The sequence below is a fragment of the Haliotis rufescens genome, unplaced genomic scaffold, assembly GCF_023055435.1.
Source record: "Haliotis rufescens isolate VD_foot unplaced genomic scaffold, xgHalRufe1.0.p SCAF_10, whole genome shotgun sequence".
Taxonomy (NCBI): domain Eukaryota; kingdom Metazoa; phylum Mollusca; class Gastropoda; order Lepetellida; family Haliotidae; genus Haliotis; species Haliotis rufescens.
In genome coordinates, this window is record NW_025963780.1 from 21,112,249 (window position 1) to 21,138,127 (window position 25,879).

A 25,879-nucleotide genomic window follows, 5' to 3' on the forward strand; every position below is an offset into this window, starting at 1 on the left:
ACATGTAAGTAACATTCACTGGATCGGGTGACCAGACAATCAAGTGATGGATGACCCAGCAATCCAGAGACATGATAGTGCGTTTACTGATTTTAATGAAACTAATAAAACTAATCAATGAACATATAAGGCAGATTTCTCCTTAAAAGTTTAATGAAGTTGACCCAGGTTTCTGCTAGACTTTGATGCTGGAAAGTGGACAATGTCCTCTCAGGAAGATTGGGTATGTCAGTGGGCTTGCGTGAAAAATATTCTTAAAAATTAAAAAACACACGAGTTGATGCCTGCAACACTGCTATCTCAAGCTGCCTATAAACAGCTGAGTCTGGGCCAGGCACACTGGCAGTTCATCTAGCGTGTTCGTCTCCAATGCAGACCCTAAAACAAATATATCCAATACAGCCCATGCAAGTCTATAAGATTTGGCAAGTCTAGATTACTGTATCTCAAAATGATATGTCTTTCCTCTTCAAACCTCACTTTAAAGTCGAATGAAATTCAATGCACATCAGGCACACAATTACACTTCACAGGTTTGAATTCTGTGTGAATTTCCCTGTTTTGTGATAACATCCACTGTCATCCTAAGCAAAGTATAATAACTGAAAATGACCTCTGTAAATTAGCTACATGGTAAATCACGCCATTTTTTACACATTAGTAAATCACCATTCACAGCGTTATTTACAGCATGTTTTGAAATTTAAATTTCGGATAACTACTGGGAGAAATGAATTTCAAAAAGAGCCAATTAGTGATCACAGATCATTCCAAAACGTCGCCGATAACCCTAGAATCGTTTAGAATGTTTTGGAAAATACACACACACGAACGCCGAAGTAAACTTTACACCATCCGTATATTGGATAGTGTTTACAAAATCACGTTTCACCTATGTTCAATTATGAGACGCCTATTACATCACGTATACTTCAAAACTCGGCTGCCATACATACATCCTTGAATGCTTTGGTCCTTGGTCGTTAATTGTCACCAATACAGAGTATCTAGAAGAAATCAAGCATTGTGAATTAGGTTTGGAAACGAACGCTGTACTCGGGGGAAGACTTCACTTGTTAGAAATGTAAACAAAGCAAAATTCAGATTTTACACAGTGTAACATTTTCTCCTATTTTGAGCTATCCATTCGTCTGTTCGTTACATGCATAAGGGCAACATTTTCAGACTATGCATGGGAAGAGAATCGTAGCAAGAATTAGGGAATTAAAAATAGATACATTGGAATGATTTGGTATATTCAACAGAAATTTCAAAGTTTCCGGCTTGCGTGACGTCATGACTGACGCAAAATCACGCACAACCACAATATTATTTCATGAAAAATATACAAACAAATCACAGAACGCAGATTCTCAATGTTTCTGCTTACCTACATGTGACAATTCTCGCACAACCTTCACTTTTCATATCTTATGAAAACGTGCGTGAGAAAAATAGCTCGGCATCCTGCAGGTAATCAGGGTAGATAATTAAGAACCAGATATTTGGTCTACAGGGCTGTCACACACACATCCATATATGATCTAGTGGAAATTGTATGCATATTTCTCAATTTGTACTGTTTATTTTTTTGTCTGTTGTTTAACTCGACATTCCAGCTATATGAGGGCAGTCTCTAAATAATCGAGTCTGGACCAGACAATCCAGTGATTGACATCATGAGCATTGTTCCACGCAATTGGTAACGATGGCATGCATCAACCAAGTCATCGAGCCTGACCACCCGATCCCGTTAGTCGCCTTTTACAGCAAGCATGGGTTTCTGAAGATCTATTCTACTCCAGCCGGATCTTCACGGGTTTCAATTTGTACTGAATCTCCATGCTTCAAACTTTTGATGCAACATTAAAACCATGATCATTTATTTAGAAAATCTATGCCGCACTGAGAAAAACATTAAGCTTAGTGGCTCAGTAGATTTATAGCAAACCAAAATATTTTTGGCACTTAATTCATATCAAGATTGCCATTAGTATTTAAACTAAAAGTTTCTTTTTCTGCATAGGGTCAATATTTTTTTCAGTTTACTTCTGTTGTCTGTTCAATTTCTGTCAACACGCCATCATTAGTCAGGTTATGTCACATCCTATAATTTCTCCACATAATGCAGAACCCTTTTCCATCACACAATGAAAGCTAAAATTTGTGGTAACATAAATCCATTGTTCCTTTCAAGTAAGTGAAACAGGGGCCTTTTGATTGAAAATATTTCTTTAAAGTTTACTGGTTTTCAAGCCAAGCTGAGATTTGAGTTGATGCCACTGTGTTCTGAGTCACTGCCAAGTTTTCTAACATGCAAGGACAAAGGCAATGACGTCATGTTTTTAGCTCTGACGTCAGCATCTTCAGGCCGTCTGTGAACGATTTAGAGTAAGATTTGCTCTTGGAGGTTTCAACCGGACTGGTTTCCTTCTGTGTGTGGTGCAACGAGTTCTTGGTACCAGTTTTAATAAGCTCCTCGCATCGATGTATCTTTACCTACACATTTATACAGTATCCATACCGCGAGTAGCATGCAAAGTAATGGAGCTTTTTGTGAACCGCATGGAAAACTAGTTCCACGCTATTGTTGCGTCCCAAACGGGGCCAAGCTTTCGCCCCGTGTCAAGCGGCCAGCGCAGTTGCCATCCAACGCGACCTTGAACTTTCTTGAACCATAAAATGGCGGCCAGGAAGTGATTTTTAGAAATGTTATTGATGATATTTGCTGTCTTATAAGCGAAATATGATGTGGCATGGGATACGTTATCAGCCCGTGGATACATAAGGTAGTATCTTCACTATTAATACTTTTAAAAGATATTTTGAATGTATAAATTAACTTGTAGACACGGATCTAGCAAGAATTGCATTCGAGTGCACCAACAGGCACCATGCTTATTGTTGTCAATCCTCTCTCCTCTCAGGAAATAATGGAGCAATGGTTGTTGATGTATTATGACCGCTGATTGTGAATGAACTGCATTATTTTATCCGTAGAGTCACCGTAAGTGTATCCAGCGTGAATTTGGATTGTTTTGACTTTTTCTCAGAAAATACACAGGGAAGCTGAAACTCGGATGATCGCTCTAATATTGCCAGCCAAAAGTCACGCATGCTATTTTTAGCCATTACCCGTGTGTTATTTGTTCAGATAATTTGAATATATAGAAGTGGCCATTGACTATAGTTTGGAAAAAAAACAGGCTTTAACAGTAACCATGGTAACTTTGCATATAACATATATATGATCTATTTTCATGTCTCTGCTTTGCCTCAGTGATATCTTATGATCTTTAAAAATGTTCTTTTAAAAATAACTGAACACAGCAAGCAGTTACATTGATATAATATGTAAAAAGACATTGTGATTGAGAGCTGTTCCTGCTTGTAGAATAGTCAAGACATAAAAAATGGTAAACAATACCCTGGAGTACACTTTGATCTAGCTAGTACCATTCCTTTTCTTTTCAGTCAAGCACCAGTCCAGCAGAGCTTATTCTGGAATGACACGCTGATGATGAATCTCTTATTAGTTACGTTTTCGCTGGCAATGTCGATTGCTTGTGAGGCATTCTGCCCAGGCTTCTTCCTACTTGTTATTGCTGTTGAGTTGTATGGGCCATCCATAGCAATATTTATCTCCCATTCGTTGCTCATATGATTAACTTCCTTCACTAATTCTACTTTTTCAGCCATATCCTGTGTAAAGTTCAGTTAGTGGACTTCAAAGAATGCAGTCACAGAGCTGTGTTACATGCTTCAGCCATCTTTTCATTGTTGCATACCCTCCAAGTCATCTTTGCTTGACTCTCGTTTCAGGTCTTGCTTGTGCTGGCCGCAGTAGGACACAACAGCCACAGAGAGGTAGAGATGCTGTCACAGCCTGTTGTCGACAGCCCAGTGCCATCCAACCTCGACTTGGTAACCAGTGAGAAGTCTTCAGCACTCATCCTAGTGACAGTCATGTGTATCTTGGGTGGAGAGGCACTTTCTGACTTTTCAGATTGAAAGGTGAGACCTTTGTTCCAGGCAGTGTGGCCCTTGCGGAATTGTGACTTGATTCTCTTGCGACTGACTTTCATCATGATTGTTTTATTAGAAACTCTCAAGATCTACACATCTTGTGCCAGCAGTCCAAATTGCAGTTGAGCTGTTCACACAGTCTGACACTTTTGGGTGTATTGCTGAGAGTGGTCACAGCTGGTGGCTTCGCTGCACTTGATTGGCTGTACACAGCAGGGGCGGTCGGGTCGCCCGGTAGTTAAAGCGTTGCTCGTCGCGCCGAAGACCAGGGTTCGATTCCCGACATGGGTACAATGTGTGAAGCCCATTTCTGGTGTCCCCCTCCTTGACATTGCTGGAATATTGCTCAAAGCGGCGTAAAACCATACTCACTCACTTACTCACTAACTGTGCATAGCTACCTGCCCAACTCATCAGTTTAATGAGTAAACTCAAGGCTTTTATAGGAATGAACATTTAATACCTTCAATTTTCATTTTTCTTGAAAAATGTGGACTTTAATTCAATTATTTTGATAAAAACATGCATGTATGTATTTAAAATAGGCAAATGAAATACAGAAGTGGTTTACTGGACTAACATTGGTTCTTTGCTAGATGGTGGATCCAGGCTGATAATTTTGCGGTTTTAGTGGCAAGTGGCGGGTCGGTCAACAGAACAGCCTATGACCGATATTAAGTATGGTGGGCTGTCATGTCACTGTAGATAACAAAGAAGGAAAGTAATTGTGGTTTGAGGCTTATGATCTCTCTCTCTCTCTCACACACACACACACACACACACACACACACACACACACACACACACACACACACACACACACCATCTCACCTCTCCTCACCCCATCCCACCATGTGTCCATACCACCACCCCACCCATCCCACCCCACCCCACTATGTGGCCATACCAGCACCCCACCCCACCATGTGGCCATACCACCACCCCACCCCACTATGTAGCCATACCACCACCCAACCCCACTATGTAGCCATATCACCCCACCCCACTGCACCATGTAGTCATATCACACCACCCCACTGCACCATGTAGTCATATCACCCCACCCCACTGCACCATGTAGTCATATCACCCCACCTCACTGCACCATGTAGTCATATCACCCCAACCCTCACCACCATGTAGCCATATCACACCACCCCACTGCACCTTGTAGTCATATCACCCCACCCCACTGCACCATGTAGTCATATCACCCCACCCCACTGCACCTTGTAGTCATATCACCCCACCCCACTGCACCTTGTAGTCATATCACCCCACCCCACTGCACCTTGTAGTCATATCACCCCACCCCACTGCACCTTGTAGGCATATCACCCCACCCCACTGCACCTTGTAGTCATATCACCCCACCCCACTGCACCTTACTTACTTACTTACTTTGGAGATTAAACGTGCGCTTTCCGACTGATGCGTATTTCGCACCTTGAAGTCATATCCATCTGGGTTACGGGTAAGAATATAGGTCCCCAGCAACCGATTCTTGTCGTAAGAGGCAACGAAATGGATCTGGTGGTCAGGCTTAGTGACTTGGTTGATTGCATGTCCTTGAATCTCCTTTAAGTTTATCGATGCTCATGGTGTTGACCACTTGATTGCCTGATCCAGACTCAATTATTTACAGACACCGTCATAATTATAGCTGGAACAGTGCTGCGACAACACCCATACTAACCTGAAATAGCCATAAAAAGATAACTTTAGGTATATGTCTACAAGAACATACACCCTCAAATGTATTAAATATTTACTTTTCTTTATAGATAAATTTGTATATCATTTGTGAGTCTTATGTCACTATAGATCTGATAGATTGTACTATCTTTGTGTCTTAATCTAGTCATCAAGTATGTTGAAAGTTCTTGTATTCAGGACATGTTGTATTATATCCTGACACCCTGAGGGGATTTGGGGTTACAACTGACCAACTCAGTGGCCAGGTTGATAGACTGTCGTAACCACAAAGCGTGGGCCGTTACTCGTAATATCAATCACTAGATTGTCTGGTCCAGATGTGATTATTTACAGACTATTGGAATATTGCTGAGTGTGTCGTTGTACCCACAAAGCGTGGGCCGTTACTCGTAATATCAATCACTAGATTGTCTGGTCCAGATGCGATTTATTTACAGACTATTAGAATATTGCTGAGTGTGGCCTGTCGTCGTTACTCGTAATATCAATCACTGGATTGTCTGGTCCAGATGTGATTATTTACAGACTGTTGGAATATTGCTGAGTGTGGCCTGTCGTTGTTTCTCATAATATCAATCACTAGATTGTCTGGTCCAGATGCGATTATTTACAGACTATTGGAATATTGCTGAGTGTGGCCTGTCGTTGTTTCTCATAATATCAATCACTAGATTGTCTGGTCCAGATGCGATTATTTACAGACTTTTGGAATATTGCTGAGTGTGGCCTCTTGTCGTTACTCGTAATATCAATCACTAGATTGTCTGGTCCAGATGCGATTTATTTACAGACTATTGGAATATTGCTGAGTGTGGCCTGTCGTCGTTACTCGTAATATCAATCACTGGATTGTCTGGTCCAGATGTGATTATTTACAGACTGTTGGAATATTGCTGAGTGTGGCCTGTCGTTGTTTCTCATAATATCAATCACTAGATTGTCTGGTCCAGATGCGATTATTTACAGACTTTTGGAATATTGCTGAGTGTGGCCTCTTGTCGTTACTCGTAATATCAATCACTAGATTGTCTGGTCCAGATGCGATTATTTACAGACTTTTGGAATATTGCTGAGTGTGGCCTCTTGTCGTTACTCGTAATATCAATCACTAGATTGTCTGGTCCAGATGCGATTTATTTACAGACTATTGGAATATTGCTGAGTGTGGCCTGTCGTCGTTATTGGTAATATCAATCACTGGATTGTCTGGTCCAGATGCGATTTATTTACAGACTATTGGAATATTGCTGAGTGTGGCCTGTCGTCGTTATTGGTAATATCAATCACTGGATTGTCTGGTCCAGATGCGATTTATTTACAGACTATTGGAATATTGCTGAGTGTGGCCTCTTGTCGTTACTCGTAATATCAATCACTAGATTGTCTGGTCCAGATGCGATTTATTTACAGACTATTGGAATATTGCTGAGTGTGGCCTGTCGTTGTTTCTCATAATATCAATCACTAGATTGTCTGGTCCAGATGCGATTATTTACAGACTTTTGGAATATTGCTGAGTGTGGCCTGTCGTCGTTATTTGTAATATCATTCACTAGATTGTCTGGTCCAGATGCGATTATTTACAGACTATTGGAATAACGCTGAGTGTGTCCTGTTGTCGTTACTCATAATATCAATCACTAGATTGTCTGGTCCAGATGCGATTAATATAGACTATGTATATTGACCTGATACATCATAGGATGGGTAGATTCAGATTACTGGGTGTCTTAAGGGTGTTTTGTGTTGTTTCTGGTTAAAGTCCTCCTCTTGAGATGGGTCAAGTGGTCAAATAGACTATGTATACTGACCAGATACATCATTGCATGGGTAGATTTAGATTACAGGGTGTCTTAAGGGTGTTTTGTGTTGTTTCTGGTTAAAGTCCTCCTCTTGAGATGGGTCAAGTGGTCAAATAGACTATGTATACTGACCAGATACATCATAGCATGGGTAGATTTAGATTTCAGGGTGTCTTCAGGGTGTTTTGTGTTGTTTCTGGTTAAAGTCCTCCTCTTGAGATGGGTCAAGTTGTCAAATAGACTGTGTATACTGACCAGATACATCATAGCATGGGTAGATTTAGATTACAGGGTGTCTCCAGGGTGTCTTAAGGGTGTTTTGTGTTGTTTCTGGTTAAAGTCCTCCTCTTGAGATGGGTCAAGTGGTCAAATAGACTATGTATACTGACCAGATACATCATTGCATGGGTAGATTTAGATTACAGGGTGTCTTAAGGGTGTTTTGTGTTGTTTCTGGTTAAAGTCCTCCTCTTGAGATGGGTCAAGTGGTCAAATAGACTATGTATACTGACCAGATACATCATAGCATGGGTAGATTTAGATTTCAGGGTGTCTTCAGGGTGTTTTGTGTTGTTTCTGGTTAAAGTCCTCCTCTTGAGATGGGTCAAGTTGTCAAATAGACTGTGTATACTGACCAGATACATCATAGCATGGGTAGATTTAGATTACAGGGTGTCTCCAGGGTGTCTTAAGGGTGTTTTGTGTTGTTTCTGGTTAAAGTCCTCCTCTTGAGATGGGTCAAGTGGTCAAATAGACTATGTATACTGACCAGATACATCATAGCATGGGTAGATTTAGATAACAGGGTGTCTCCAGGGTGTTTTGTGTTGTTTCTGGTTAAAGTCCTCCTCTTGAGATGGGTCAAGTGGTCAAATAGACTATGTATACTGACCAGATACATCATGGCATGGGTAGATTTAGATAACAGGGTGTCTTAAGGGTGTTTTGTGTTGTTTCTGGTTAAAGTCCTCCTCTTGAGATGGGTCAAGTGGTCAAATAGACTATGTAAACTGACCAGATACATCATAGCATGGGTAGATTTAGATTACAGGGTGTCTCCAGGGTGTCTTAAGGGTGTTTTGTGTTGTTTCTGGTTAAAGTCCTCCTCTTGAGATGGATCAAGTGGTCAAATAGACTGTGTATACTGACCAGATACATCATAGCATGGGTAGATTTAGATTACAGGGTGTCTCCAGGGTGTTTTGTGTTGTTTCTGGTTAAAGTCCTCCTCTTGAGATGGATCAAGTGGTCAAATAGACTATGTATACTGACCAGATACATCATGGCATGGGTAGATTTAGATTACAGGGTGTCTTAAGGGTGTTTTGTGTTGTTTCTGGTTAAAGTCCTCCTCTTGAGATGGGTCAAGTGGTCAAATAGACTATGTATACTGACCAGATACATCATAGCATGGGTAGATTCAGATTACTGGGTGTCTTAAGGGTGTTTTGTGTTGTTTCTGGTTAAAGTCCTCCTCTTGAGATGGGTCAAGTGGTCAAATAGACTGTGTATACTGACAAGATACATCATGGCATGGGTAAATTTAGATTACAGGGTGTCTTAAGGGTGTTTTGTGTTGTTTCTGGTTAAAGTCCTCCTCTTAAGATAGGTCAAGTGGTCAAATAGACTGTGTATACTGACCAGATACATCATAGCATGGGTAGATTTAGATTACAGGGTGTCTTAAGGGTGTTTTGTGTTTTTTCTGGTTAAAGTCCTCCTCTTGAGATGGGTCAAGTGGTCAAATAGACTGTGTATACTGACCAGATACATCGCGGCATGGGTAGATTTAGATTACAGGGTGTCTTAAGGGTGTTTTGTGTTGTTTCTGGTTAAAGTCCTCCTCTTGAGATGGGTCAAGTGGTCAAATAGACTGTGTATACTGACCAGATACATCATAGCATGGGTAGATTTAGATTACAGGGTGTCTTAAGGGTGTTTTGTGTTGTTTCTGGTTAAAGTCCTCCTCTTGAGATGGGTCAAGTGGTCAAATAGACATTGTATACTGACCAGATACATCATAGCATGGGTAGATTTAGATTACAGGGTGTCTTAAGGGTGTTTTGTGTTGTTTCTGGTTAAAGTCCTCCTCTTGAGATGGGTCAAGTGGTCAAATAGACATTGTATACTGACCAGATACATCATGGCATGGGTAGATTTAGATTACAGGGTGTCTCCAGGGTGTCTTAAGGGTGTTTTGTGTTGTTTCTGGTTAAAGTCCTCCTCTTGAGATGGGTCAAGTGGTCAAATAGACATTGTATACTGACCAGATACATCATAGCATGGGTAGATTTAGATTACAGGGTGTCTTAAGGGTGTTTTGTGTTGTTTCTGGTTAAAGTCCTCCTCTTGAGATGGGTCAAGTGGTCAAATAGACATTGTATACTGACCAGATACATCATGGCATGGGTAGATTTAGATTACAGGGTGTCTCCAGGGTGTCTTAAGGGTGTTTTGTGTTGTTTCTGGTTAAAGTCCTCCTCTTGAGATGGGTCAAGTGGTCAAATAGACATTGTATACTGACCAGATATATCATAGCATGGGTAGATTTAAATTACAGGGTGTATGAAGGGTGTCTTAAGGGTGTTTTGTGTTGTTTCTGGTTAAAGTCCTCCTCTTGAGATGGGTCAAGTTGTCAAATAGACTATGTGTACTGACCAGATACATCATAGCATGGGTAGATTTAGATTACAGGGTGTCTTCAGGGTGTTTTGTGTTGTTTCTGGTTAAAGTCCTCCTCTTGAGATGGGTCAAGTGGTCAAATAGACTGTGTATACTGACCAGATATATCATAGCATGGGTAGATTTAGATTACAGGGTGTCTTAAGGGTGTTTTGTGTTGTTTCTGGTTAAAGTCATCCTCTTGAGATGGGTCAAGTGGTCAAATAGACTATGTATACTGACCAGCATGACCAGATATATCATAGCATGGGTATATTTAGATTACAGGGTGTCTTAAGGGTGTTTTGTGTTGTTTCTGGTTAAAGTCCTCCTCTTGAGATGGGTCAAGTGGTCAAATAGACTGTGTATACTGACCAGATACATCATAGCATGGGTAGATTTAGATTACAGGGTGTCTTGGGGTGTTTTGTGTTGTTTCTGGTTAAAGTCCTCCTCTTGAGATGGGTCAAGTGGTCAAATAGACTGTGTATTTTGACCAGATACATCATAGCATGGGTAGATTTAGATTACAGGGTGTTTGATGTAGCTTCAGGTTAAAACATTGTCTGGACATGGGTCAACTGGTCATATAGACTGTGTATACTGACCAGATACATCATAGCATGGGTAGATTCAGATTACAGGGTGTCTTACAGGGTGTTGATGTAGCTTCAGGTTAAAACATTGTCTGGACATGGGTCAAGTGGTCATATAGACTTGTACAGTGACAGGTAATTGTGGTTTGTGTATGAGCTCTGTGAATTAGGTAACGAAAGTTTTGTTCCCTGGCTGATTTATGAAATCTATCCTTGATGACTTGATTGGTGCTCATACCATCAATCACAGGTTGGCCAGGCCCAGAGTTGGTTACTGACTGGCTGTTGAGATGGAATATAAATGACATGCACTTAGATTTTGTCAGATGCTGATAATTGATTATTTTTGAAACCGCGCTAGGTTGAATTTGGAACAGAACGCGCAGCGCCTGGTTTCAAATGTTAAATTTAGCGCGGTTAAATCTACAGGTAACCTAGCTCTACATTGAAAACACAGTATATTTATCTCCATTCTACCATGACTAAATAAAACGCAAACTCTTTGGCATGAGCAAATATACTGAGTGAAGCAGCATGGGTTGAGTCCAGTGTTTTGAGTGGGTTATCGATCTGAAATAAAAAGTCACCGAACAAAATATGGTGCTGTATATACTCAAGCAGTTTGTTTACACTGTAAAACTTCACTCGAACATATGACAGGCATTGAAAGCATATAAGCATGGCAACTTGGTAGGCTAACATGAGGTGGGCATCCCTAAAGAAAACAAATCATATATAGAAAAGTGCCAAAATTCCAAGCTCTCTATTGTCTCCAAAACATAAATACATTTCCTTTGTAGATTTCTAACATGTTTTCTGCACGAAATGTATTGCCGCACATCCTTTGAATATTGTAGTAACCGCATCTGTGCATTTTGTAACCTGTAATTGTAGATATAATAATTTAAATATGCCTTCCGACAATGACTGAAAATAATACTATTCTATAAATATTAGCTTCCGAGGTGATGCGGCCGTCAAACCAGCTGTTTCAATCAGGGGGGGTGTATTGTAATTTAATAGCCTCTGATTGACCAATCAGAATCAAGTAAATTCCAAATTCATGGTAGAATTCTTATTTATGACAGGTGATAACAGTTAAATGATAACATTAGTTAGCCCAGATGACAAATCTACTCAGATGACAAATCCGCCCAGATGACAAATCCACACAGATGACAAAACTACTCAGAGGACAGATTCACCCAAGGGTCCAGTACCACCTGACATCCACCAGTTTCTACCAGGTTTATGAGTGGCGTTGCTCCAGACAACTGGTTGATATGTCTGTGAGTACGAAGTATGCTGCCTCAAAGTCATCGCAGGTCTGCGGGTTTGTTCCAATAACTCATAAAGATGGAGATGTCATGTAGCTGGAATATCTGCGACTGTGACAAACAAACAACAGTATCTGAACTGTAATTCGCAACATTGGTAGAAGAGTAAGCTCCCTTTGGTCTGTTGTGATGAGGAGGATATTTGAAATTATTGTCTTGACCCTGACCATTATTTTGTATTTGTTGGATCACAGATTGTCAAAGTCAGACGTCTGAGTTGGGAACAGCCTGGATCAGCTGCACATTGGAGGCCCGCCCCATCGCCCAGACATTAAACCTTTCGGTGGACTGTTTATACCGGAAGAACAAGATTGTGTCTTCGGAGTGGTCCCTACATCCCCAAGTCTCCTAGTGGATAATGATGAGTTTGGACACATGGCAGTAACTATTTCCATGGTAACATTGTTTTTTGCTACATCTCTGCCAGGAGAATAACTTCAGACTTGATACGATTGAGGGATGCCAATCCGTTTTAGCATCATTCCTCCAACATGATGGACTCTCCATCGGCACCCATCCAGTCAAAAATGGCCTCATGAAGTAATTTCAACTGAAGTATATAAAAATGCCCCTCACATTTTCCAAAGTGGAATCTGCTTAAGGTCCTGTGTGCTTGTATAGAGGCACCCTATGAGCCTACAGGCGTCTGCAGGCGTCGAAGAAGACTCCCTAGTTTGCTTGCCATGGCAACAGTGACTTGAGTGTCTGAGCTTCATAACTCACTCACTCACTCACTCACTCACTCACTCACTCACTCACTCACTCACTCACTAACTCACTGTTGTTTAGTGATGTGAGGGGAATGGGAGGTTTAACATTACATTCAAGATTATTTCACTTATATAGCAATGTGCATGGATGTGTGTGTGTGTGAGTATGTGTGTGGCTACTTGTACTAATCTGGTGTCCCACTGAGATACCATTTCGCGCTGTTACATGAACTCGCAACTCACACACAGTATACTGACTCTAAGAGGACCAGCTCTTGGTTTAGCCCCTTATTGCCTTGCGCCAGGCAGGGTAACAACAAGTATCATTCTTCAATGTCCTTGGTATGACACAGCTTCATATCAAACCTCCGGCCTTTTGCCCTTCGGGCAGACGCTCTATCCTGGTCCCATTATGATAGATATTCTTTTCGTTTCAGTTGTTTTATTCAGATGATGACTTTCAACAAATGGTGACATCAATAAATGACAATGCTAACATCAAACAGCCCCAAGATCCTGACCACAACAAAGGTGACTGGCACGATGTTACTGTGGAAGAAATGAAGGCTTTTGATGGTGTCTTGATGTACATGGATGTTGCCAGGCTTGACCAGTTATAGCTGGTTACAGTGTCCAGGAACTGAAGTATTTTCTAGATCCAGATTTGTGCAGATAAGTAGGTCCTCACCTGTCAATGATGACACACCTGTGCCAGGTGACAAATTGTAATAAATCAGATACATTCTTGACAGTATGAGAGCAGCATTTAGAGTCATTACAACCTCCACAAGCAAGTGTCAGTGGACAAGGCGATGGTTCCTTGGGCCTTGCTGGGCAGGTAGTTGTCAAATTGTGTGAAAACATAAGGAACAAGGGTCATTTCATCTACACAGACAACGTTATACCAGTGCTACCTTTGGTGACTTTCTGTTGCATTTAGAGTCATTACAACCTCCACAAGCAAGTGTCAGTGGACAAGGCGATGGTTCCTTGGGCCTTGCTGGGCAGGTAGTTGTCAAATTGTGTGAAAACATAAGGAACAAGGGTCATGTCATCTACACAGACAACGTTTATACCAGTGCTACCTTTGGTGACTTTCTGTTGCAGAAGGACACGAATGGCGGGCTACCCCGCTGTTGATCTCCCTTCAGGTTGAGACACAAATCACCTGCAGAGAGGGACCATCGACTGGTGAGCTTGTGGGGACTTTGTTGCTGCCATGTGGAAGGATAACAAGGTTGTCTTCGACCTTAGCACAGCACACTCTCCTGAGGAAGACAGTTTGACGGCCAAGAGGAGGAAGAAGGACGGCAGACGTAAGATCCTTCCCAGCATTCCATGTGTACAGGATTATGGCAAGTCTATGGGAGGGACAGATAGACTCAACCAAACTAAACACCAAAATAAGACAAAAAACACTATGAAATGGTATTGACATATTGAGGGAACTTGCCATATATAATGCTTATCTCATTGTTAGTTTTTTGTTTAACACTTCACTCAGCCATATTCCAGCCATATGGCGGCAGTCTGTAAATAATCGAGTCTGGACCAGACAATCCAGTGATTAACATCATGGATGGTTGCGGTCACTGGCCTGTGCCTTCAGGGAGCTATGACACCCGGTGTCTGGTTTGTGAAAAGATACACAAGGTATTTTCAGTCCAGCATCCAGGTACAGAATATGCTGAAAATCCATTTAAGGGAGCCAGATCATCAACAATATGCTGGAAGTGCAGTGTCCCTCTGTGTGTGAATCCCTACAAATGATGCCTCGTCAACTACCACACCAGTGTGCAGTCTTGGCGCCGATATCTGTGATTAACCTCCTTCCAGTCTGGTCCTGTAGCGTAGCATCCAAGTAATACATTTAGTTGTTATTTGAGTCCCGGTGACAGCAGGCTCAGTTTTGAATGTGATACATCTTCTGTCCATGAAAATTTGCTATTTTATATACCATTGTTTATATATATATATATGTGCGTGTATGTATGTATGTATGTGTGTGTGTGTATGTGTGTGTGTGTGTGTATATGTATGTATATATTTATATGTATGCATGTGTGTTTGTTGATGCATGTCATCATATTCAATTGCATGGATCGATGCTCGTGATGTCAGTCACTGGATTATCTGGTTCAGACTAGATTAGTTTCAGATCACTGTCATATAGCTGGAATATTGCTGATTGTGGCATTAAACAAACAAACAATCCAAACAGTCTCCCTTTCTTTCAAGGATGGCATGATTTTTTATATATAGTTCTACTTAGAGTAACCTGATCTCAAATACAAAATCGTAGAACCAAACAAGTCATCAAAGTGTTTTTGTTTTTTTAAAAACATTCATGTTAAGTGAAGAATAATCAAAGGGAGATAATCCACACATTAAACACCTGTCAATCCACTTCCAACAGTCACCTAGTATTTGAAAACATATTAATTTGCATTGCCTGTGTATGATATTGGATAGTACACTGATTTATTTCAGCCCTCTGTCTTTTTTCCTCTCTTTTTTTTCTCTTGTCTCACTAACCAAGGTTAACGAGATGATATTTTTGGTGTGTTACAGCTGCAAAATATGAGCATTTATTATTCTAGGTTCAAATATAGCATTCATATTACTCAAAAGCATTCATATTTCAACTATTCAACAAGAAAAACTGTAAAAATCCTTTTTATTCAGGTGAAGAATACTGCCACATCCAAGGGAGATAATCCACTGTCACTGCACGTGCCAATCAAGCTTCTTCAGTAACCAATGCCTGGTGATCAATCCAAGGTGGATAATCCACTTTCAGGGCACCTGCCAATCAAGATTCATCAGTCACCTATGCCTCTAGGTTCTACTACCCCAAATCAGAACCAGTTGGGACAGTGCGGTTTTCGTAGCCTTCAGTGCAGATCACGAAATGTCTGCAGGCTGTGATTGGAGGATATTGTGTAAGATTTTTATGTCTTTTAAATGTACGACCCGTGAAGATCCGGGCTAGAATAGGTCTTCAGCAACCCATGCTTGCCGTAAAAGGCGACTATGCTTGTCGTAAAAGGTGACAAACGGGATCGGGTGGTCAGGCTCGCTGACTTGGTTGATACATGTCATCGATCCCAATTGTGTGGATCGATGCTCATGATGTCGATCACTGGATTGTCTGGTCCAGACTCGATTATTTTACAGACCGTCGTCATATAGCTGGACTATTGCTGAGTGCGGTGTAAAACAACAAACAAACAAACAAAATTAAAAAATTTAAATGTACATCCATCCAGTTATTAAAAGTGACCATGTTTTTTCTATATTTAGTAATGTCTTTCTTAACATGATGACTTACGCTGAATGTGACCACAGCTATTTTCAAGTAGGTGACATTTGGTGCGAAACTTGGGGTAGTGTGCTTAGCTTCCGGTACTCGGAAAAGGAGCTGGGTAAGCTAGTCATTTGTTTGTTTTTATTACTGCTCTAAGGCCAATCTGTGCACACACATACAGGTAATAGCTGTTGAATACTTATTTAATTTTTTTTTTAAATATAAAGTTACTGTAGAAGTTTGTGGGACAACATTTGGTTGTGTGTAACCTGTAGGGTGAGTGCACGTTTCAGTTATTCATACTTTATAGGCTTTCCTGTTTATATGTCACCATGGATACACATTGGCATGAATGAGGAGGCAAATTTAAAATAATGACATTGAAGTTGGGGACATTTTGGGTTGATTTTGGATGGCCTGGAAATGAATGTTGCTCCGTATTGTGGTCGAACTCATCACAAGCATACCATTATTTCTTTCTGTTAGGTGCTTTTGTGTGAATAAATGATGCCATTTTTTTATTAAGTTTCTTAAAACAGACTTATTTTTCAATAATGTGACTTTCAAATAATTATTTTTTCCCCTCAAGAACTGACTCCTGGCTGTTATATCCAAAATGGTTTGACAGTTGATATTGTCTCAACACTGTTTTCAGGTTTTAGCATGCCTGATGTTGACTGGGGAGGTAGATGTGCACTCATGCAGAAGAAATAGAAGTTTTCACATCCAATTTGGCTTTTGGAGAAGCTGATCTGAAGTCTGGTCTTGGCAGTGTGTGATCGACAACCCTTGTTTTGCCTCGCTGCGCTCTATTACCTTGAAGAAGTTGTGGAACTTGCAGGTACATTAAGTACATTTAAGAACCCCAGTCCACTTGAGGCCCCTCTGTTGCTCACTATAAAGTGCCATAATAAGATCACCCTCATGCACTAGACATTTCTGACAGTGCTCCCTTAATGCCTCACTGTGCAGTTTTTCAGTTTGCAAACATGAAGTAAGGGCTATACACCAGCCCCAGAACCTGCTTAGATGAAAATAATATCCACTGGCTCTTTTGGAATGTAATATTATGGTTCTGAAATCATCTGTTAAGAATGTGATAGTGTTCGACAAAACTAAATTATCTCCCCTGTTAAGTAAAATGCATTGTATCTTTCCATCCCCTGTAAACCCATAAATTATTGGAGAGAAACACTTTTTAAGCTGGTATTGCATGACACTGTTGTGTAAATAAAAAGAATTTCATTTTTGTCAGGATAAGCTGTACATTTTCTAAATTATATGAAATTTCAACTTTGTTTCCTTGAAACTGGCAAATAACTGAAATTAGCAAGTTTAGCCACCTTGAAACATTAAACAGTAATTTTTTTTTATTTCCTGTGAGTATTTTAAAGTCTTAACTAAATATATCAATAGAGGTAAGTGTAATTTTCTTCCATGTTGTGGTTTCAAAGTGCTTTCTTCTACTTGAGGGTCCATTTCCATTTCTCGTCTTTAATAGGCGGTATGTTCACTGGTCAGTGTTTGAGATTGCGGGCAACAATGCACCCCTTTACTTCCTATTTTCTGGTAAAGTTCATTATACAGCCTTACATATATGATGACTTTAAAGCTGCTTAATGTGTCCCTTGCCAATTGCTGGCCTGAATTCCATGCTCTCTGTCCAACTTTGAGTAATTTTTCTGATTCCTTTCCATGTGTACTTATGCCACCAGCTTATATCATAGGTGATTATACTTTTGATTTTTGGAGTAAATGAAAGCACACACATTTGTGATAGCCCCTCCATAGATGATTTACCAATGCTGACAGTCATTTGAGTGTTTTATTATATAAACAATGCATGGTGTAAGTTCGAGCAATCTCAAACAATATCAATCGCATCATGTCATGAGTGTCAAAACCATATTCCATGAATGTAGCAGACTCCGCTATGTTCTGATGATGTCAGCAAAGGAACGCAAACAAAAGTCCACTACTCAATTTTAAATATGTATTGTTACTGGTTTTGAGGTTTTAAGATTTGTTCATTTGTTTTTAGTTGAAAAAATATTTTAGGGTGATATGATCTATGCAGCCTCAATCATTTATGGAATTGACCCTTGACCCCCTTCTTTTATGAAATATGAATTAACTTCCATGGTCAGTGCATGAAGGTAGAAACTTCTTTAGTAATTCAGAGATACATTTAGTAAAACATTTATGAAGTGTACATCATTAAGCTCTCACAACTCTTTCGGTGCATCAAAACTATGTATTCTGGTGCCATATAGACATGCAGGGTAGGAACAAGTACTGAAGTTTAATCCAATTTCCATTTTTTTCTGAGAAGCTACATATATATACAATACATAAATCACACATTTGACAAGTGCAGATGTTTTCTGATTTGACTACAGGTCCTACTACACCAAATCAGAACGTTTTTGTAGGGAGCCTTCAGTGCAGATTGAGAGATATCTGCAGGCTGTGATTGGAGGATATTGTGTAAGATTTTTATGTCTTTTAAATGTACATCCATCCAGTTATCAAACGGACCATGTTTTTCTATATTTAGTACTGTTTTTTTCAACATGAAGACTTATGCTGGGTACGAGCTATTTTCAAGTAGGTGACATTTGGTGCGAAACTGAGGTAGTGTGTTCAGCTTCCTGTACTAGGAAAAGGAGCTGGCTAAGCTAGTCATTTTTTTGTTTATTTTGCTGCTCTAAGGCCAGTCTGTGCACACACGTGCAGGTAATAGCTGTTGAATACTTATTTATTTTTAAAAAAATGTAACGTTACTATAGAAGTCTATGTGAAAACATTTGGTTGTATGTAACCTCTAGTGACCAATCCAAGGGAGATAATCCACTTTCATCGCAAATGCCAATCAAGCTCCTTCAGTAACCTATGTCATCTTGTGATGATAAAACATTTAAATCCTGTTGTATGCTATACGATAATCTTCTAATTTATTTCAACCTTTTGTGTTATTTCTCATATTTTCCTTGGCTAACGAGTTTACCTGGCCCAGCGAGTATACTTCTACCATTACACCCCTGTTCCGTGGTTCCATTGAAAATATAACACAAAAAGGTAAAACAGCAGTCATATTACAGAAATCAAACATGTATTACTTGACAAATATTTTATTTTTTGTTTCAGGTGAAGCAATTCCACACCTCCATATCAGTTCTCACCTGTGCAACGCCTTGGCCATCTTCCGGAGGCAAGGGAAGTAACTGACTATAAAAGTCCAGTTTCCACCCTTGCCGAACTATGTTGGAATTTCGTGGCTGGATCATAGCCCAACCAGTGGCTATTACAAGTTATGTTCCTTCTGTGTCCCTCCAGCTGACCAATCAGTTTCCTCCTCCCTCTCATAGCACTTGCATTTGCTTCAAACAATATGGCTGCGCATAGTCAAGATGATCTGATCGATAATCAAGATCTATATTGTAATAAAATGGGTCTTGCCTCGTGAAGCGCATCAGATAATTGGAGTACCATGATTAGAAACATGAAAAGATTTGGAAAATATCTGTCAACATCCAGTTGACAGTACACATGCTTTGGAAATCCTGCAGTCGAACAAATTCTGCACTTTGAATCAATGTTGTTTACGAACCTAGTTTCTTATGCGATTTTGATTGGACTATGCAAAGACTTGTTAGTCTAGCCACAATGGAACTCCAGAATTCCAGCCTAGTTATACAAGGGTTGAAACGGCTTTTATAGTCAATTAACTCCCTTGTTTCGGGAAGATGACTTTCCTCCTGCTGCCCGAAGATCAGAAGACACTATTTATTTCCTGTTATCACATTTTCTGTTACAGTAAATATCCTTATAGCTTCCTATTCTGAAATGTTGTCTGTTTTTAACTGATCGTTTACCTGTAATTACCTTTAATTAAAGAATGGTAGAAATTAAGATATCTATTCATTAATTTTCAAATACTCCACAATCTTGGCATTGCAGTGATAAGTAGCTTGTTGGTATTGCCACAAACATAAATATACCAGAACTGTTTAAAGAAAGGAATAGTTTTCTTTAACAAGTCCCTGGGAACTTGGTGTACTGGCATTCAATGGCTGTGGGAACTTGATGTACCAAGGGAAATAACTCTGGTTGGCTTGTGTTGAAAGAGTTAGAGGTGTTTGCGCTGTTTCTGGTTAAAGGTTCTATTACACTATATCAGAATCAGCTGTGCCAGAGCCTTTCGTAGATGTAAATGTTGACCATTTGACATGTCATTACTTACTGGGATTTCTTGTATGTTTTAGCTGTAAGTACTTTATTATGGCTTTTGCTAATCTCATCATCTATTTTTCCTTTTGTAGTGACAGTGCACCCAAGCCCTAGTCGAAGTTGACTTTGCTGGACTCCCGCAGTTGATGAGATGAACAGCACTGTGGGCTCTTCCATGGAAGTTTCGAGCAAAGGTTGTATCACGAGGTAATGACCGAGCATTGCCTTGTTTGTTGCTTCACACTGTTGACTGTTGAGGTTGGTTTGGGTCTTCTCCATCAGGTTTAGGGCCGAGAAGAAAGTTGGTGTATTGTCTCAAATTTTGAAAGTTTTCTGACTTTGTCACCAATTTTGAAGTTTTTATCCAAATATTTACTGTACAATAACAAATTTTGCTTCTCCCCTTTGCAAACCATTGACTGCTTTCTGTTTTTTTGTGTGATTCCCCATATAACATTTTGCAATAGTATCAGAAGTCTAGGAGAGAGATTTCTTCAACCTTGGCAGGTCACCTGCATGACCTGAGTAAGCAGCTGAAAACTCACCTGCACATCTGGATGCACAGTCTACAGAAAATGTATTTGCCAAGTTTTGTTTATCTTGTTTGGTTCTAGGTATCCACAACAAATTTAGAATTTTTAATAAACTTTCTGTTGCTGGCCCGTTTTATGCCCTGTATGGGGAAAAGTTTGTCGGCAAACATCCATTTCACCTGCTTCATTAATTTCAGAGTGAGCTGCATTTTCAGCAACTGTTGTCAAATTCTTCCTCAATTTGGTCTTTCCTTAAGTCCCTGAAACACTGCAGTCAGCTGTTTTCATTTCCAATTCATTCTGACATGTGCACATCAGATGTGCAGTCTGGGTTGTTTACACAAGAAATATTGTCAACTAAACTGTGCTTTAAACAAAGTTTTGGTTTTGTGTTTAAAGCCAAAATTTGGTGGTCACCTGTCTCGATCTCAGTGGCCACATTGGTTACTTGAGTGGCTGGCTGAAACACAGTGGATTGTTGTACATGGCATCAGGTGACAAGCTTACATTATTTAAATTTATTCCCCTGTATTTATTTATTTCCCTTATTTCCACCCTCCATCTGCTTGTACAGTCTACAACCAACCAACCGACCAACCTTTGTGTTCTGAAATTTAGCTCTCTACATGCCTGGACCCGTGAAAATCTGGGGTAGAATAGGTCTTCAGCAACCCATACTTGCCATAAAAGGCGACTATGCTTGTCGTAAGAGGCGACTAACGGGATTGGGTGGTCAGGCCCGCTTACTTGGTTGATGCATGTCATCGATCCCAATTGCGTGGATCGATGCTCATGATATCAATCACTGGATTGTCTGGTCCAGACACGATTATTTACAGACCGCCGTCATATAGCTGGAATATTGCTGAGTGCGGCGTTAAACAACCAACCAACCAACCGACCAACCAACCAACCAACCAACCAACCTTTAAGGCCAGACTGTGCATACCTGGCTGTTGAATGCCCAGTTATTTTTTAGAAAGATTTAAATCTACAATAGAAGTCTATAGGAAAACATTTGGTTGTGTGTAACCGAAAGTCATTCCCTTGAGATGGGTCTAGAGGTCAAATTGACTGGGTATAGTGACCAGAAACACCATAGCATGGGTACACTTCGAATACAGTATGTCTTAAGGGTGTTTTGTGCTTTTTCTGTTTCAAGTTATTTTCTGGAAATGGTCAAGTGTTCAAATAGACTGTGGTCTTAGACCAGACTTACACGGATCCAGAGGGGGGTCCCCTCCCTTTTCAGAATGCTGCATCCGCGCTTGCCAGCTACATCATAATTATCAAGTGTAGATTGGGATTACAGGGTGTCTTAAGGGTGGTTTGTATTGTTTCTGGTTAAAGTCATTCTCTGGAGATGGGTCAAGTGGTCAACTAGACTGTAAAGTGACCAGATACATCACAGCATTGGTGGATTTAGATTACAGGGTGTCTTAAGGGTGGTTTGTATTGTTTCTGGTTAAAGTCATTCTCTGGAGATGGGTCAAGTGGTCAAATAGACTGTAAAGTGACCAGATACATCACAGCATTGGTGGATTTAGATTACAGGGTGTCTTAAGCATGTAAGTGGTGCAATAGACTTGTACAGTGAACAGATCCGTCATCAAAGCATGTGTAGATTTAGATTACAGGGTGTCAAAACGGTGGTTTATGCGTTTTCTGGTAAAAGTCACCTTCTGGAGATGAGTCAAACGGTCCAAAGAGACTGTATATTGGCCAAATGCATCATTGCATGTGTAGATTTCGATTACGAAGTGTTGTTTACATAGCTTCAGGTTAAACACATTTTTCTCGAAACACACACACACACACACACACACACACACACACACTTGGTTGCTGATTCAGTCTGTGCCCAACACTTGAGTCAAGTAGCACTAACTTGGCTCAAGTGTCATGTTTGATACATTTTAGTGTTATCTTCTGGACTTTTATTGGCTGAGCCTACTAGACTGAACAGCACATTACTAGACTCGGGCTTGGGGCCAGTGGCTAAAGTTGCAGACTGTGCTCATCTTGCTCTTGATCTTCCTTCATGGTAACCAATAGTTCCAGGGTACTCTCTTTGTTACAAAGTTTTAGAATTTAATATTCTTTACTTGTGTAAATATTTAATTTTCTCGATTTCCATGGAAACAATTTTGACGTAGTCTCAAAAAGTCGGTGTCGTTCCTGGAGCATAACTTCAAAACTGTGAAAGACTTTTCATCCAAACCTGGAACATGCATTAACCAAGGGCTGAAGTGGTGCCTATTGCTATTTAGGAATTTTTCAAAATTTGATTTTCCCCTGTTTCCATGGAAACAAGTTAAACGTATCTGAAAAGGAGATTGGTGTCATTTCCGGGTACAACTAAAAACCTGTTCCACATTTTTCATCCAAACTTCGTACGTATATTAATCATGGGCAAGAGTGGTGCCTTTTGCAAAAATATTAATTTTTCCTCTTTCCATGGCAACAAGTTTAACTTTGACTCTGTTCATAGTGGTGTGTTTGTCTGGACCATAATTCTAAAACCTATGGGTACTCTTTCTTGAAACTGTGCCAAATGGTGCCATTTGCTATTTAGGGGCATTTAGAATTTTGTATTTTTTCCGTTTCCATAGCACCAAGTTTAACTTTGACTCTGTTCATAGTGGTGTGTTTGTCTGGACCATAATTCTAAAACCTATGGGTACTCTTTCTTGAAACTGTGCCAAATGGTGCCATTTGCTATTTAGGGCCATTTAGAATTTTGTATTTTTTCCGTTTCCGTAGCACCAAGTTTGACTTTGACTCTGTTCATAGTGGTGTGTACCTGACATAGAAATTCAAAGTTCCCAATCCAATTCCATGGTATTGTTTTGAGACAGATTAGATTTAATTTCTCTTTTCAAGTAGGATTTAACAATGATTAGTTCATTGCTGGGACATTGCTAGAACATCGCTAGGGCATTGCTGAGACATTGCTGGGACATTGCTGGGACATCACTGGAACATCGCTGGGATATTAATGGGATATTAATGGGACATTGGTGGGACATAGCTAGGACATTGCTGGGACATAGCTCGGACATTGCTGGGACATAGATGGGACATTGCTGGGACATCGCTGCGACATTGCTGGGACATCGCTGGAACATCGCTGGGATATTAATGGGACATAGCTGGGTCATTGCTGGACATCGCTGGGACATTGCTGGAACATCGCTGGGATATTTAATTGGACATCGCTGGGACATTGCTGGAACATCGCTGGGACATTGCTGGGACATTGCTGGAACATCGCTGGGATATTTAATGGGACATCGCTGGGACATTGCTGGGACATTGTTGGGACATCGCTGGGACATTGCTGGGACATACTTAGCATGGAGGGGATCATCTGGGGCTTTTAAATATGGCGTTGAAATCAACCCATAAATGGTCAAATTCATGGATTAATAAGAATAAATTTGTCCATTTAAAATTCAAATTCTGCCCTGTTTGTTTTTCTTGTTGACCTCAATACACAAAACACAAATGGCTCCATCATTAAGCAACCACCATTTGGTTTTTATACCACCGGCATATAATGCGGGGGGATATAGCGATCAGCCAGTCTGTCTGTCTCTCTGTCTGTCCGTCCGTAACCATTTCCTTTCTGGGGCAGAACTAAAAAACAATTCAGTGTATTTGATCGAAACTTGGCAAATCTATCAGTCACATACTGAAGTCATGCCTTTTGCTATTTAGGAACTTTAGAAAATTTTATTTTTTACGTTTACATGGCAACAAGTTGGACTTAGGTTCTGTAAGGGTGGTGTTCGTTTCCGGAGCGTAACTCAAAAACTATTAAATACTTTCTTACAAAATTTTGCATGTCTACCAGGCACAAACTGAAGTGGTGCCTTTTGCTATTTAGGAATTTTATAAAATTTATATTTTTTACGTTTCCATGGCAACAAGTTGGATTTAAGTTTTAATATAGGGTGGGCTCACTTATGGAGTATAACAAATATACTGTTGAATATTTCCTTGCCAAACATTTCATGTCTATATATAAAGCACATACTGAACTGGTGCCATTTGATATTAAGGAGTTTTAGAAATGTTTATTTTTAGAATTTCCATTGCAGCTATTTTGACATGGGCTAAGAGAAATGTTGGGTCAGTTACCTGGTTTGGGACCATAACATGTTAAAATGGGAGGGGGATATAGATGACTTCGGTGACTATACACTTGTTTAGTTATTGTTTCTTGTAATTTGTAATTTGGTTGCATAAAAAAACCCACAGAAACACACTTGTTTTACTTTCCATTTCATATGGATGCGACCATGGTGGATCTTTTGTGGGTAAACAATGTATGCTTCTTCAAGGGGGGGGGGGGGGGGGGGGAATATGCCATCTTTCTGATGACTCTTGTTACACATTTCAACCACTCCATATAATCAAGTAGATATCTCTTATTACATGTCAAGTCAACAGAGGTCGTTATGCCCCAATGGGTGGGATTGTTTCTCATGCTATCTGTCACTGGTTTGCCTGCTCCTGATTATATTATTTACAGGAAGTCATGGAATAGCTGGGATATTGAGCCCTCACAAACCACTTCACCCCCTCACTCACCCACCCACCCAGTCACTCCTTTACCCACCCACCCACCCACCCACCCACCCAGTCACTCCTTCAACCACCCACCCATCCATCCCTCACTCACCCACCCCTTCACCCAACCACCTATCCACCCATCCACCCATCCACCCCTCACCCACCCACCCAGTCACTCCTTCACTCACCCACCCACCCATCCACCCACCTATCCACCCACCTACCCACCAATCCACCCTCACTCACCCACCCAGTCACTTTCACTCACCCACCCATCCAGCCACCTACCCCTCACTCACCCATCCAGTCACTCCTTCACCCACCCACCTATCCACCCATCCATCCACCCACCTACCCCTCACTCACCCTCACTCACCCACCCA

General features: G+C 40.5%; 1 protein-coding gene and 1 long non-coding RNA gene across 9 annotated transcripts in view; one reads left to right on the forward strand and one right to left on the reverse strand.

Annotated features, from left to right (window-relative positions):
* LOC124122681 overlaps positions 1-25,879 on the reverse strand; it is a 206,724-nt gene that overhangs the window by 58,295 nt on the left and 122,550 nt on the right. The window lies entirely within an intron of this gene.
* On the forward strand, positions 2,479-24,632 carry LOC124122679. Of its 8 annotated transcripts, none has more exons than XR_007219089.1 (9): positions 2,479-2,789; positions 3,823-4,014; positions 12,333-12,534; positions 13,286-14,164; positions 15,534-15,790; positions 16,811-16,996; positions 19,303-19,971; positions 20,478-21,412; positions 23,802-24,632. It is a non-coding gene; the product is annotated as an uncharacterized LOC124122679 (long non-coding RNA). The 8 variants fall into 8 exon arrangements; XR_007219088.1 differs by lacking the exon at positions 23,802-24,632 and adding an exon at positions 16,208-16,273 and having other exon boundaries at positions 2,481-2,789; positions 20,478-21,669; XR_007219091.1 differs by lacking the exon at positions 23,802-24,632 and adding an exon at positions 16,211-16,273 and having other exon boundaries at positions 2,481-2,789; positions 20,478-21,669.